The sequence below is a fragment of the Ambystoma mexicanum genome, chromosome 11 (assembly GCF_040938575.1).
Source record: "Ambystoma mexicanum isolate Mex_15411 chromosome 11, UKY_AmexF1_1, whole genome shotgun sequence".
NCBI classification, from domain to species: Eukaryota; Metazoa; Chordata; class Amphibia; order Caudata; family Ambystomatidae; genus Ambystoma; species Ambystoma mexicanum.
In genome coordinates this window covers 532,047,930-532,060,694 of record NC_090934.1, presented here as the reverse complement: position 1 = coordinate 532,060,694, position 12,765 = coordinate 532,047,930, and positions in this window count along the sequence as shown.

Here is a 12,765-nt window from a genome sequence, read left to right as displayed (position 1 = left end):
TGGAGGCTGCCCCTGCACTGCTGGGGGGTGGGGGTGGTGGGAGACATGAGTGGGGGCCTGGTGGAGGAAGCCCATGGTGGCAGGGGGGTGGGGGTGGTGGTAGACATGCATTGTTGATCAGTAGTGCAAGGTGACATGTGGGTTGGCTGAGGGGCATGCCCATGGTGGATGGGCTGCCTGCGGGACATGAGCATGGGTGCAGGGTAGTCCCCCGTGGTGTGGGCTGCCTGCGGGTCCGTGGAGGTTGTGGAGCGTACACCTGGGAGGGCCCACACGGCCAATTCCTGTGTGGTACTCCCCAAAACCCCTGAAATACACGTACCCTGCTGAAATGGCGTGTGGGACTTCCCGCGCACCCCTGAAATACACGTACCCTGCTCGCACTGGGACTCTCGCGTGTGGAACTTCCCGCGCACCCCTGTAATACACATGCCTTGCTCGCACTGGCCCAATCGCGTGTGTAACTTCCCGCGCACCCCTGAAATACACGTACCCTGCTCGCACTGGGCCAATCGCGTGTGTAACTTCCCGCGCACCCCTGAAATACACGTACCCTGCCCGCACTGGGCCAATCGCGTGTGGAACTTCCCGCGCACCCCTGAAATACACGTACCCTGCTGAAATCGCGTGTGTAACTTCCCGCGCACCCCTGAAATACACGTACCCTGCTCACACTGGGCCAATCGCGTGTGTAACTTCCCGCGCACCCCTGAAATACACGTACCCTGCTCGCACTGGGCCAATCGCGTGTGTAACTTCCCGCGCACCCCTGAAATACACGTACCCTGCTCGCACTGGGCCAATCGCGTGTGGAACTTCCCGCGCACCCCTGAAATACACGTACCCTGCTGAAATCGCATGTGGAACTTCCCGCGCACCCCTGTAATACACATGCCTTGCTCGCACTGGGCCAATCGCGTGTGGAACTTCCCGTGCACCCCTGAAATACAGGTACCCTGCTCGCACTGGGCCAATCGCGTGTGGAACTTCCCGCGCACCCCTGAAATACACGTACCCTGCTGAAATCGCGTGTGGAACTTCCCGCGCACCCCTGTAATACACATGCCTTGCTCGCACTGGGCCAATCGCGTGTGGAACTTCCCGCGCACCCCTGAAATACACGTACCCTGCTGTAATCGCGTGTGTAACTTCCCGCGCACCCCTGAAATACACGTACCCTGCTCGCACTGGGACTATCGCGTGTGGAACTTCCCGCGCACCCCTGCAATACGCGTTCCCCGCTTGGCGTTTGCTGTTTGCCAGCCCGGTGAACTGGTCCAGGGTTAGCGCAGCCCTTTGCGATGATTTAGCGATTTGGATGGCTTTTCCTTGCGCGAGGGCGTTCTTGGGGGCGTTACTGGCGCTGCTGCAGGGTCGCTGCGATTCTCTGCGCCACGGCTGGTTTGGGAGCCTAAAATCCATGAATACGCTGTGCGCGGAAATCGGTATTAGCGCACGTGCCTGGCACAGACAATCGCACGCGGACACTCTGCGCCAGCCGCTTGCGACACTTTTCTGCGAAATTCTATGAATTACCCTGTAAAGTGGTAAAAGAATCAGCCAAAAACAATTCTGCAAGGTTGCACTCAGGAAAATGGAAGAATACTGAAAATGGGACTAAGCAACAGACATTAAAGATAGCTTGATTCCCCTGTGGTTGAAGTAAATCCTTAGATTAACCACTACTCCATGCATGGACCACTTCACATTATTGACTGTATTCTATTACTGCCTGAATAAGCTGTATAACACAGTGAAAGACTTATTTCGGATTACAGAAAGTAAGATATATACATGTGCACTGTATGGAAATGATGACTATTATGCAAAACAAGATTTATGTGTTTGGACTGTATGGATATGGTTAGAAAATGGAAGCATTTGAAGAGTGATTGGAATAACAATTGAACATTAACAGTCTATATTTATTTAATCGCTTAAACATGAAAAACAATGTTTCAACTACAGCATACCAAATTATTCTCCAATTTCCTAAACACTCTAGAAATGGATTGATTTTTTTTTATTGATATTTTATTTCTATCGCGCTTGTACACAAGTGTACATCCAAAACCAGGTGGATACATGTATATGCCAGCGTCTGGGCCCAACCAATATTTGGTTGAAAACAAGATGCCAGCCATTGTGATGACCTAGTGCCTCCTGGATAAGAAATTATTCATAACAAATGCAAGAAAAAAGGCACCAGTGCCCACTGCAGAGCTGGTATGCAAATACATACCTGATATTCCATGCTCTTCCTTTCAATAAACAGAGGGGTATGAATTCTCTGTTAGCCAATCAAACAGTGCAGTTGTTGGATTAAAGCCAAAAACACCATAAGATCTTCCATAGACAACACCTTCATAAGGGTAACAACAGGTGTCTTTGCCTCGGGCACTAATAGTGCTATTTTATTTGAACTATTATCCCCTAAGGAGGAGACCCATGTGATCCTGAAAGCTAGCATTCACAAGTATGAGTTATTCAAATAAAGGCTATAATAGCTTCAATTTCCAATACTTAATCATGCATTGCATCAATAATCTGAAAAATACTCAACACAGCACCTATTCACATCAAGGGACAAACTCCTCAAGTTGATGCCTCCCCTGCAAACATTGAGGCAGAAAAGATTGTTTTAATTGATGAATTAAATTTATTGGTGGGCACGCTGAAGATGAAACGGTATTGGAACATTTAGAAACAATACCTGCACAATGCTTCAGTCAATTTTAATGGCCAAACACATATTGCTTGCTTCAACTTTGACTCTATGTTCTCAAACGCTATCTCCAACTCTAAGTAGCCTTTGCAAACATACATCTGGTGAAATGACACACTATTCTTGCTACTTCATTCACATCTCTTTTACCGCCCCCTCAAATGGCCCGGAATTGCAACACACTACTGCTAAACAGACAGTTTAATAACTTAAAATAAGAAGGGTTTGAAAAGAGCTATGCAAATTAGGTAAACCCCATTGGTCTCCTCCTAAAAAGAGGTCATACTAAACAAACTCAGTAACAATATAAGAAAGGAACTGATTAAATTGAACCCTCAGATCAAGAAAACCAAAACAGTGGATTAACTCCATGAACACATGTTAAAAGAATGAGTTTCTCAGAACTGAAAAGAATGAGTCGCAATGTGGAATAAAAGTGGAGCAGATCAATGTCAAAAATTGACAACATGTGTTGTAAGAGCAACAAGTCTCACAATGAACTATTAAAATAATAATATAGGCTTTCCTTTCAAATGGCATCAGTGAAGCCCCTAAGAGGTTCATCCACATATTTCATCGCTTACCCAACATGGAAGTGCTGAATAAATCCCTACCAACGACCAATCAACAATGCAAAACAACCTTCAGATGCTTTCTAAAGAAATAATTACCACCATCAATGAGCCCATCACAAACATCACTGCAATCTCTTTACATCTCTCCACAAATCCCACAAAGAAAAAATCTCAGTCATTATTTCCAACATTCAAATTTCAAAAAAATTAGGAGGTTATTAGTCTTTCACAGTACATCAAAGAATAAAACCTTCCAATGGATAATTGTTCTGTAGCTGTCATGAATTAATTCCTTCCTAAACTTTCTGAAGGTTTCGCCAAATTGACAAATGCATATCTATCAAAGCCTTCTCATCATCCCAATAAAGCATGTCATCATCATGCCCCTCTCAAAGAACCCCGTGGCAAAACCAATAGTTATTTGCCATCTATCAATCCACTTATAATGTAACATTAAGCAGAAAAATCATGGATAGATTAGTGAAACAAGTACATGGAAAAAAAACTATATCTTACAGCACCAGTGATGTTTCTGCCCAGGGTCATAAATCATATCAGTTAACATTGAGAGAAGTAGCACACTTGGATGAGGATCAGTGGACTACTCCGAATTTCCTTGGCTTTGTAAATTTTTATGATACAGTAAATCACACCATATTGCTGAAGAGTTGTTCAATTTGGGCACAGGTGATCGACACCCCCCTGCAGTGGATCCATTCCATCCTATCCAGTCATAGCAGGCATTTTCAGATTGATGTGAGGACATCTTCATCTTGAAGGAGTGGCCGAGGGGTCCAAACCTATTTTTAGAATTTACATGCACCCACTTGCTCTAGTCTTAGACCATTGTTTATGTGTACAATACGTGTACATGTTCCAATGTATCTAAATTAACTTTTGTCAAGAGAATGATTGAGGGACCCAGAAAACAACATCAAAGAATGTCTTGACCACATTCAGCACTGGATGAAGTAAAGTCCCTAGAATCATGTATTCGGCAGGGCAGACTATGATACAATTCCAATAGTTTGGCCTCTGCTATGGGTACTCAACCACCTCATCTGTATAAAGGCACTTTTCAGGGCCATTGGCTTGCAACTATCGTTTGTCAGGGAAATGCCTGTAAATTGACAATCATGTTAAATTGCTAAGAGCTTTCCTGAAAGCATGCTTAAACTACCTCATGGTAGTCTACTCAGAGTTCCCAAAAATTGTCATCAACAAGCTACAAAAATTACAAAAATAGGCAGTCAGAGAGCACCTAAACCTTCAACAACAAGACTGTGTAAGACCAGCAGTGAAGACTGGAAGGGGGTATCTGTACTTCTGTCTGCTATATAGTTGTGGTAGAGACACAGAGCAGCCCAGCCAATGTTCTCTCATGGTAGCTATGGATGAACACCCAAGGCTGAGACTCAAATGAGTTGATACAGACCAGGGGCGTTGCTGGGGGGGGCTAAGGGGGCTACAGCCCCTGATCTTTTGGTTGTAGCCCCGGATAGAATCTCAGGAGCTACAGCCAAAAGACTAGCTAGCCCCCAGTCCCAACAGTACTGACATCAGCTTAGCCCCGGGTCTTTTCCAGACCTAGCAACTCCCCCGATACAGACTGGTTTTTAGGTACAGTGAGTCCTCAACCTCCCCACAAAGGAAGGTCTACACAATAGGTTCATCATCATCATCAATACACTTATATGGTGCAACTAATCATCAAAGGCATCAAGTCACTGACATGAGAAATAAGCAGGCATAGGATTTAGCAGAATTATGTGAATAAGTTAGTTTTGAGAGATGCTTTAAAATCACTCAAAGTCAGGAAGGCTGCTGAAAGTCAGAGGAAGGGAGTCCCAAAATTTGGATCCTGCCACCCAGAAGGCACGCTAACCACAACGTTCCAGTTGGTTGCATGGTACTGCTACCAGAAAAGAAGACGCTGATCTTAGAAGACGTTTAGGCTAATAAAGGAGACATTTCTCTTGCAGGCACAGGCACCCCCTTTCATGATAAGCTCGATAAATCAAGCAAAGAGATTTATTCTTGATATGCACAGCCACAGGCAGCCAAGGAAGGGGTTACCGGGCTGCAGAGACGTGGAGGCCATAGCGAATACTTTTGGCAAAACGACCTGCATAATTTTGCAATACCTACAGTCGGTTGAGCAAGTAGTTAGGTTGAGCTAAGGCGGTTGCATTGCAGAAGACCAAACTACCATTGATGAAAGCAGCTAGGACTGGAGCATGGAAAATGATGGGAATAAATGGCAACAATTTCTTCTACTTTTTGAAGAAACCTGTGCTGCAGATCGAGTTAACATGAGCCTCGGAAGAGAGTGAACTAGTGAAATTTAGGCTAAGATTGTGTTACTTCTTTCATGCAGACTGGAAAAGGACATAGAGAAGGTGGGCAGAAATATGCAAAAGGATCAGCCTATGTTGTGTGCTAACAAAGTTATTTTATTAGGTAAAATAAAGTTCAGGTAATCTTATAGCAATAAATAACACACTTTATACTCAAGCAAACCTATTCTAATAATGGTAATAATATATACAACCCTAAGTGGTACCAAAGAATTCTTAGATTCAGTAAAAATGCACCAACTGCTGTCAGTTATTAAAAAGCATAATAGGCCTCATCACGAGTTGGGCGGTATCCCGACAGTATTACTGCTAGGATACCACCTGTACTAATAGCGTTACCGCCAAACCCTGCAGCGCTATTAGCGCCGGATCACGGGTTTGGAAGTAACAGCAATTCCCCATTGTTTTCGGCGCAATTAGCGTGTGCTAATTGCAGAGCGCTAATTGCACCTGAAAATTGGCATTTTCCCGGAACTTTTACCACCAGTTCAGAGCTGGGGGTAAATGCAGCCAAATGCGTGATTTGGCAGACCCTTAAATGCAGTGGTAATAGCGTAACTGCTGCATTTAAGGGTTACCGCCAAACTTGTGAGGAGGCTGAATGTGAGAAACCTGAGGGCATTCTCTCTCCTAAACCCCATGGATCCTCTGCACAGGTGGCCAGGGAAAGGCCATCGCTCTACGATCCTGACCCTGGGGGTGGAGAAGCGAGGGAGGATCCTTGTGGCCCTTAAGCGAGACATGGTATCCCACTTTCCTCACTGATGACCAACCCAACCCTTGCCTGAAATGTATAGGTTATTGTAAGCCAGCTCCCCTCAAGAGGCAACTAAGACCAATGAAGACTAAACTCTTTTACCACTCTGGTCCTGGGACAAGGAAGATGCCTGTTAAGAGCAGTGAAGGTCAGGCATGTCCCTTTAATTGTGGTCAAACAGGGCTCATTGGCCCTTCACACCTGCAGCCTGTCAAGGGGCTGCAGGTGTATAGAAGGAGACCAGCCCACTAGCAAAGAGAGCAACTGGAGAAGCAGCAGGAAGGCCAGTTTAAGCAGGAGGGAACTTCAATTGGAAACCATGCTGAAACGCTGAGGTCTGCAGAGAGAGGCGGTCTATGGAAGCGTGGGGTAGGAGCTGGGGCTCCATGGAACAGACCGAAGATTGTGTAGGGAGCCATGTGGAGAGGCTGTCCCTTTCCCCTGAGTCAGGAGGTCACAACATGTGTGCCTGAGGGGAAGGAATTATACCCCTGATGTGAAAGCAGGAGGCCATATGATCCACGCTTCTGGAAAGTCTGTGAACATGACCGGTGAGTTTCTAGCAATTGAGAAACCTTTTGCGCCAGTGTTTGAACTTGTCTGTTTGAGGAATACTGTGTATTGGACTGGTTGCGTGTTTGAGGAAACACTTTTTTGAAGGTCTCCAATTCAATCTATTGTCAAATATTGAAATACTAGGAATACTTTGTATCAGAGTGGTCGCGTGTTAATTGATTGATATTTTATTTCTATCGCGCTCGTACACAAGTGTTTCAGAGCGCAACAAGGCAAGGGAGGGGAACAGGGGAAAACAAAACAGCGATCTTACTAGGCCCAGTGACATTGAGAACGCGCAAGTGCATGGGAGAGGGGGAGGGGAAAAGTGCATGTAAGGGGGGAGAGGTGGAAAGTGCAAAGCAGAGGAGAAACAGATAAATAACAATAAATAAATAATAAAGGCAACAAACAGTGGTAATGCAGCCAGCAATTTGCAAGTGCTAGGTTTAAGGCAGCAGACAGGGTAGGTCCGATAAGTGCAGGACGAAAAAGGGGGGGCTGTATGGGTACAGATACAGACCCCAGTGCAAGGGGTGGCCCGGAGGCTGTGCGGGAGGGTGACAGGATGAGCAGGTACCTGGCCCCAAAAGACAGAGGGTGGCCAGGTGCACGGTGCCAAGAGAGAACAGATCAGCAGGGGAGAGGGTGAGCGAAGGCAGAAGAAAAGAGGAAGGTCTTGAGGTGCAGGAAACACATTCTCGAAACTCTCTGAATGCAGGACATTTTGTTTGATGTGAATTAAAAAATATTTCACAGCAGGTTTTATTTATTTATTGGTCATTTATATGGTGCTTATACAACAAAAACAGTCTTTCAAAGCACCACAAGGCAAAAGGCAAGGGAGCAAGGGAACAAATAAACAATGGAAATGACAAAGAATTAATAAGAGAGCAAACAGTGTTCCTACTAGGCCTTGTGACATTCAGAACGTGCAATTGCAGAGAGAGAAAATGGGGGGCAGGGTGTAAGTGCTAAAAGGTCCCCCAGGGGTGGAGTGCCAGAGTTTCCTGTTGGGGGGACAACAGGTAAGTGCATGGGCAGAGACATCCCAAGAAAGAGGGAGGTCTAACGCCCATCAGGTAAGTGCATGGCTGAGACAGACCACCTGACAGGTAGGTATGGGCCCAGATGGCAGTGCAGGGTGGGGATGCTGGTGGTGATTGGGCAGAAGGCCAGGACCCTATCAGACTCCGGAGGGACCAGGCCGCCAATCTCAGTGCAGTGGAGAGTGTAAGCACGGAAAGGGGAGGGGGAAGGAGGAGGAGAAGGGAAAGGTCTTGAGTTGTTTGCGGTGATCCAGTTCAAGACAGAAAGAGAGAGGGATACTGTTCTAGAGGAGCAAGCAAGCCGAAGAGAGAGATCTGCCACCAGCTCTCTGCTTGGAGAAGAAAGATCAAAGGGATCAAAGGGATCTAGAAGTAGAGTATTTAGTGAGATAGGGCTGCATATAGTGTGGTCCCAAGCTCCAAAAATCCTTGTGGATGATGCAGAGGGTCTGGAATTTGATCCTTGCAGAAACCGGGAGCCAGTGGAGAGATTTTAGTGCAGGAGAGATATGGTCCTTGAGCTTGAGGCCAAGGTTAAGTCTTGCAACACTATTCTGGATTAGTTGCAGAGGGCGGAGGGAAGAAAGAGGCAGGCTGAGAAAGAGGCTGTTGCAGTAATCCAGCCTGGAGAGGACTAGAGCTCTCAAGACATTGAGCTTCTGGGGGAAGGTGAGGAAAGGGAGAATGCCTCAAAGGAGGTGAAGTTGAAAGTGGGCCTTCTTGGCAAGGTGCAAGATGTGGGGAATGAAGGAGAGAGAAGGCTTCAGAGGAAGTAGAATAAGGAGAGGCCATAGAGGGCAGCCAGAGTGCAGGAGGGAGACACAGAACATGTGTCCCGATAGGAAGATTCTTAGTCTTACTGGCATTAAGACATAGATCATTGGAGGTGCACCAGGCCTGGACATCAGAGAGAAAATCTGGGATGATAGAGGAAGGAGAAGAGGAGGGGGAAGGGAGCTTGAAGAAGAGTTGTGTGTCATCTGCATAACACTGGGAATAATAGGAGAAGGCGGAGATTAGGTGAGTAAGAGATGCACAGTAGATATTGAAAATCCAGGGCGAAAGGATAGAGCTCTGGGGAACACCACATCTAGAGAGTGGCGGTAGAGGAGAAGGATCCCAGCAGCACCTGGGAGGGGCAGTCAGTGGGAAGGAGGTCCCCCAATCAAGTGTCCGGTCTGAGATACCAAGGGTATCATGGAGCCGCTTTATGAGGCTAGAGTGGTGACCGTTGTGCCAAAGGCGGAAGAGAGGTCAAGGAGAATGAGAATAGCGGGAGAGTTAGAGTCAAGATTTGTGAGCAGTTCTTCATGGGTGTTCAGAAGAGCAGTTTCTGTGCCTCTGGATGCTCGGAATCCAGATTGATGGTCATGTAAACAAACAACTGAGTTCCATGTGTTGGGTCAGTGGGGGAAGACCAATGTCTTCAGGAGTTTACCAAGGAAGGGTGTAGTAGAGATAGGGTGATCATTTGCCAGACAGAAGGCTTTTTTAGAAAGGGTTGTACAAGGGAGTGCTTGAGAAAGGAAGGGGAAGAGCCAGAGGCTAAGGAGTGGTTGCACAAGATGACAGGCCAATTTGTCAGAAGATGAGCCGAGGTCTGCCATTTATGTTCAGCTATTCTATACTTGCATTTCAAAGCAGCTAGATCAGAGTTATACCAGCTGTTGTGCTTGGAGGCAGGTTTCAGGCGAATCCTCATGACAGAGGCAAGAATGTCAAGAGTGTTAGCAATAGCAAGACGAAGAGTGGCAAGGAAAGAGTCAGTAGGGGAGTCAATAGGGCGTGAAGGAGGGAGGGGGTAAAGGTGGAGGCTAACGCAGCAACCAACCCTTGTTTCATCTGAGAGATGACCATGAAGGAGGCTAGCAGTGCTGGGGAAGGCTTGGTCAGGGGACAGAGAGAACTCAAGTGGGAAGAGAGGAGGGAATGATCAGACAAAGAAAGAGCTGTAGTGAGAGAGTTAGAGAATGGAAGGTCAGCAGGGATGAAGGCATCAAGAGCATGTCCAGCAGAGTGGGGAGGATCGGAGGGAAAAAATAGTGGGGGAGAGAAAGGTGCAGAGATCATGGAAGTGTGTGGAGGTAGGGACAGATGAGTCAAGGTGGATCCTGAAGTCACCAAGGAGGAGGGGTTTAGAGGAAGAAGTCAGAAGAGAGAAGCTAAAGTCTGCCCATTCAGAGAGGAAGAGAGAGATAGGGCCAGGGGCACTGTAGATAGTGGCAAATGTGAGAGAGAGAGAGTCGGGGAGACACCAAGCTTGCAGAAAAGGCATTCAAAGGAGGAATAGGGCTGGGTGGGTATGAAAGAGATGGGGACCCATTAAGGGAAGATCAGGGCTTCTCTACCACCAGGTTGGTTGGCCCGAGGCTTGGATAGGGCCTTACAGCCATCAGGGAGTCGAAAGCGGTGACAGAGCTGGCATCGAACCACATCTTGTTGAGGGCGAGGACGTTGAGATCAAAGTCTTCAACAATGACTCAGAAGAGTATTTGACAGCCGATTGAGCATTTAGAGTGACAAAGTGCAGCGGTTGAACAAGACCAAGGCTTGTTAGCCTTCGGTGTGCGCTGCACACCCTAAGATCCGCTATGTGGTTTAACTGAAAACCTTTTCTTAGAGTAAAACTGCTGTTGAGAGTAAATGATTGTTTTTTTAATTACATTTTTAATCCTCCTTGGTTATAATAAAAGTTACTAAAACATTAAGTTTGCCTAAGAATGTTGAGGCCGGACGCCTCTCTCCGTCCGTCCTCAACATTCAAAGGAGAACTTAAAGCTTTAGTTGGAGGTGAGGTACAGATGGACACACGGTTCCCTAAGAATTCAAGGACATCCAGATTATGAAGTTTAACCTTGATGAAGGACTGCATATAAGTAGTAACTTTTATCATGACCACAGAGGATTGAACATTTAATTTAAAAAACGATTGTTAACCCTCAACAGTACTTGATTACGCTAAGAAAAAGTTTTCAGTTAAACCATACAGTGAATCTTAGGGTGTGCAGCCCACACCAAAGGATACAAAGCTGTGGTCTTGTTCTGCAGTTACATCTTTGTGCCACGCATGGAGGCACTGTTTAGTGGGCATGCACTTTGAGTGTACAATTGTTCTTAAAATTAGATAGAACAAATTGCTGTGCCCACTCACCATCTACACAAAGTGTAGCCGGTCACCACCTTTGAAGATTTTCAGAGAAGTGGTCCAAGGGGGTGATACACCCATCGGAGGTGGTGAGGGAGGTGCAGAGAGAGAGGAAGGAGGAGTAGCAAGAGAAGGTAGGAAGTTGATGCGTGCTGGCAGGCGTTGGTCAAAGAGAAAAAGGTTAGGTTGAGGACCCTGACAGCGCTTACGGTTAATGTGATCAATGAATAGTGAGCTCTGGGTTTTGATCTAAAAGCCTGTAATCCTCCAATGAAAATAACCCGAGAGTCAGGACCTCCTTTATATACTCCTAATTTAAAGGAGGAGACCCGAGGAGTAAGTAGAGACTGCTAAAACGATGGGGATGAGTAAACAAAACCGCAGGGTTTACATGAACCTGGATCTTTAAAGATCACCATTAGAGGCACCAGAAAAAGCTTGAGCACAGAGGGCAGGGACAGGAGTGCCCGAGCCTTTGAAGCAGACCATCACTAAAGAGCAGTCCTGGAACTGGCTCGCCAGATTCCTTGCCACAATCTGTAGAGGCTAGAGTTTGGTCTGGAGAGGAACCGGGAGGCTGGACTTCAGATCTTGGAACACGAGAGGCTTTACCCACCTGTTTCAGAGCTTTGACTTAAGAATGGCCAAACTGGACATTATATGTTTACAGGAAACATGGCTTAGGGAAATTACTTTATTGGATGGCTACACAGGATATCTAAAGAAAGCAAAGAAGGGGAAATTGGGAAGGCATTGATAAAAAATAGCTCCATAGAGAAGGTCATTAGAGTGATACATCCTAAGCCCCTTATTCAGATATTAATAATACAATTAACAGTCCATCCTTCAGATAGACAGGGTTGTCTGGTACTCTTCAACCTTTCCTGGAATCCAAATTCCAAAGATTCTAATATGTTTGTGGATTTAGTAATGTAATGGATAGATCTTCTGTACTCACAATTAGATGAGCCTTGGGTAATCATCTGTGGTGATCTAAACATTGAGCGTCTTCGTATCACCACAGGCAGAGAAAGGAGGCTGGAGGTGCATCCAATAAAAACAAAGCAATAGGCTTGGACTGGATGGGAGAAACCGCTGTGAGAGAAATACATATGTTGAATGGCCAAGTTAAAGGAGACCAGATGGGAGCCCCAACCTGGCATTCGGGTTCAGCAAGGGCAACTCTGTGCTGTTGTTTTGTTGTCGGGACTATGCTCCCATGGGTTATATCCTTGATGGTTTATCCATCTAAACAGAATGACCATGACCCGATGGTGTTCTCCTGTAATAGATAGCAATGGATAGGAAGAAAAAAACCTCCCCTTGGAGTCATAAAACTGCTTTGGAACCAAGAAGAAACAGGTTGCGTATTATTCCAGCAGTGGTGTCCCAAATGACTGAAAATCTGAAAGTATGGCAACAGTCAGATGTGGGGGAGGTGGAATATGAACCTCTCCTGGCCATCTTTCAAGAGAAAGAAAGAATCAGAGGTAAACCCAATTTTAATCCAAAACACTCCTATGACAAACAATCAGAAGTCAGAAGCATGTGCATAGTTACCTCAGGACTTGAAGATCCCTCCCAATGCTCACTTGGGGTTTA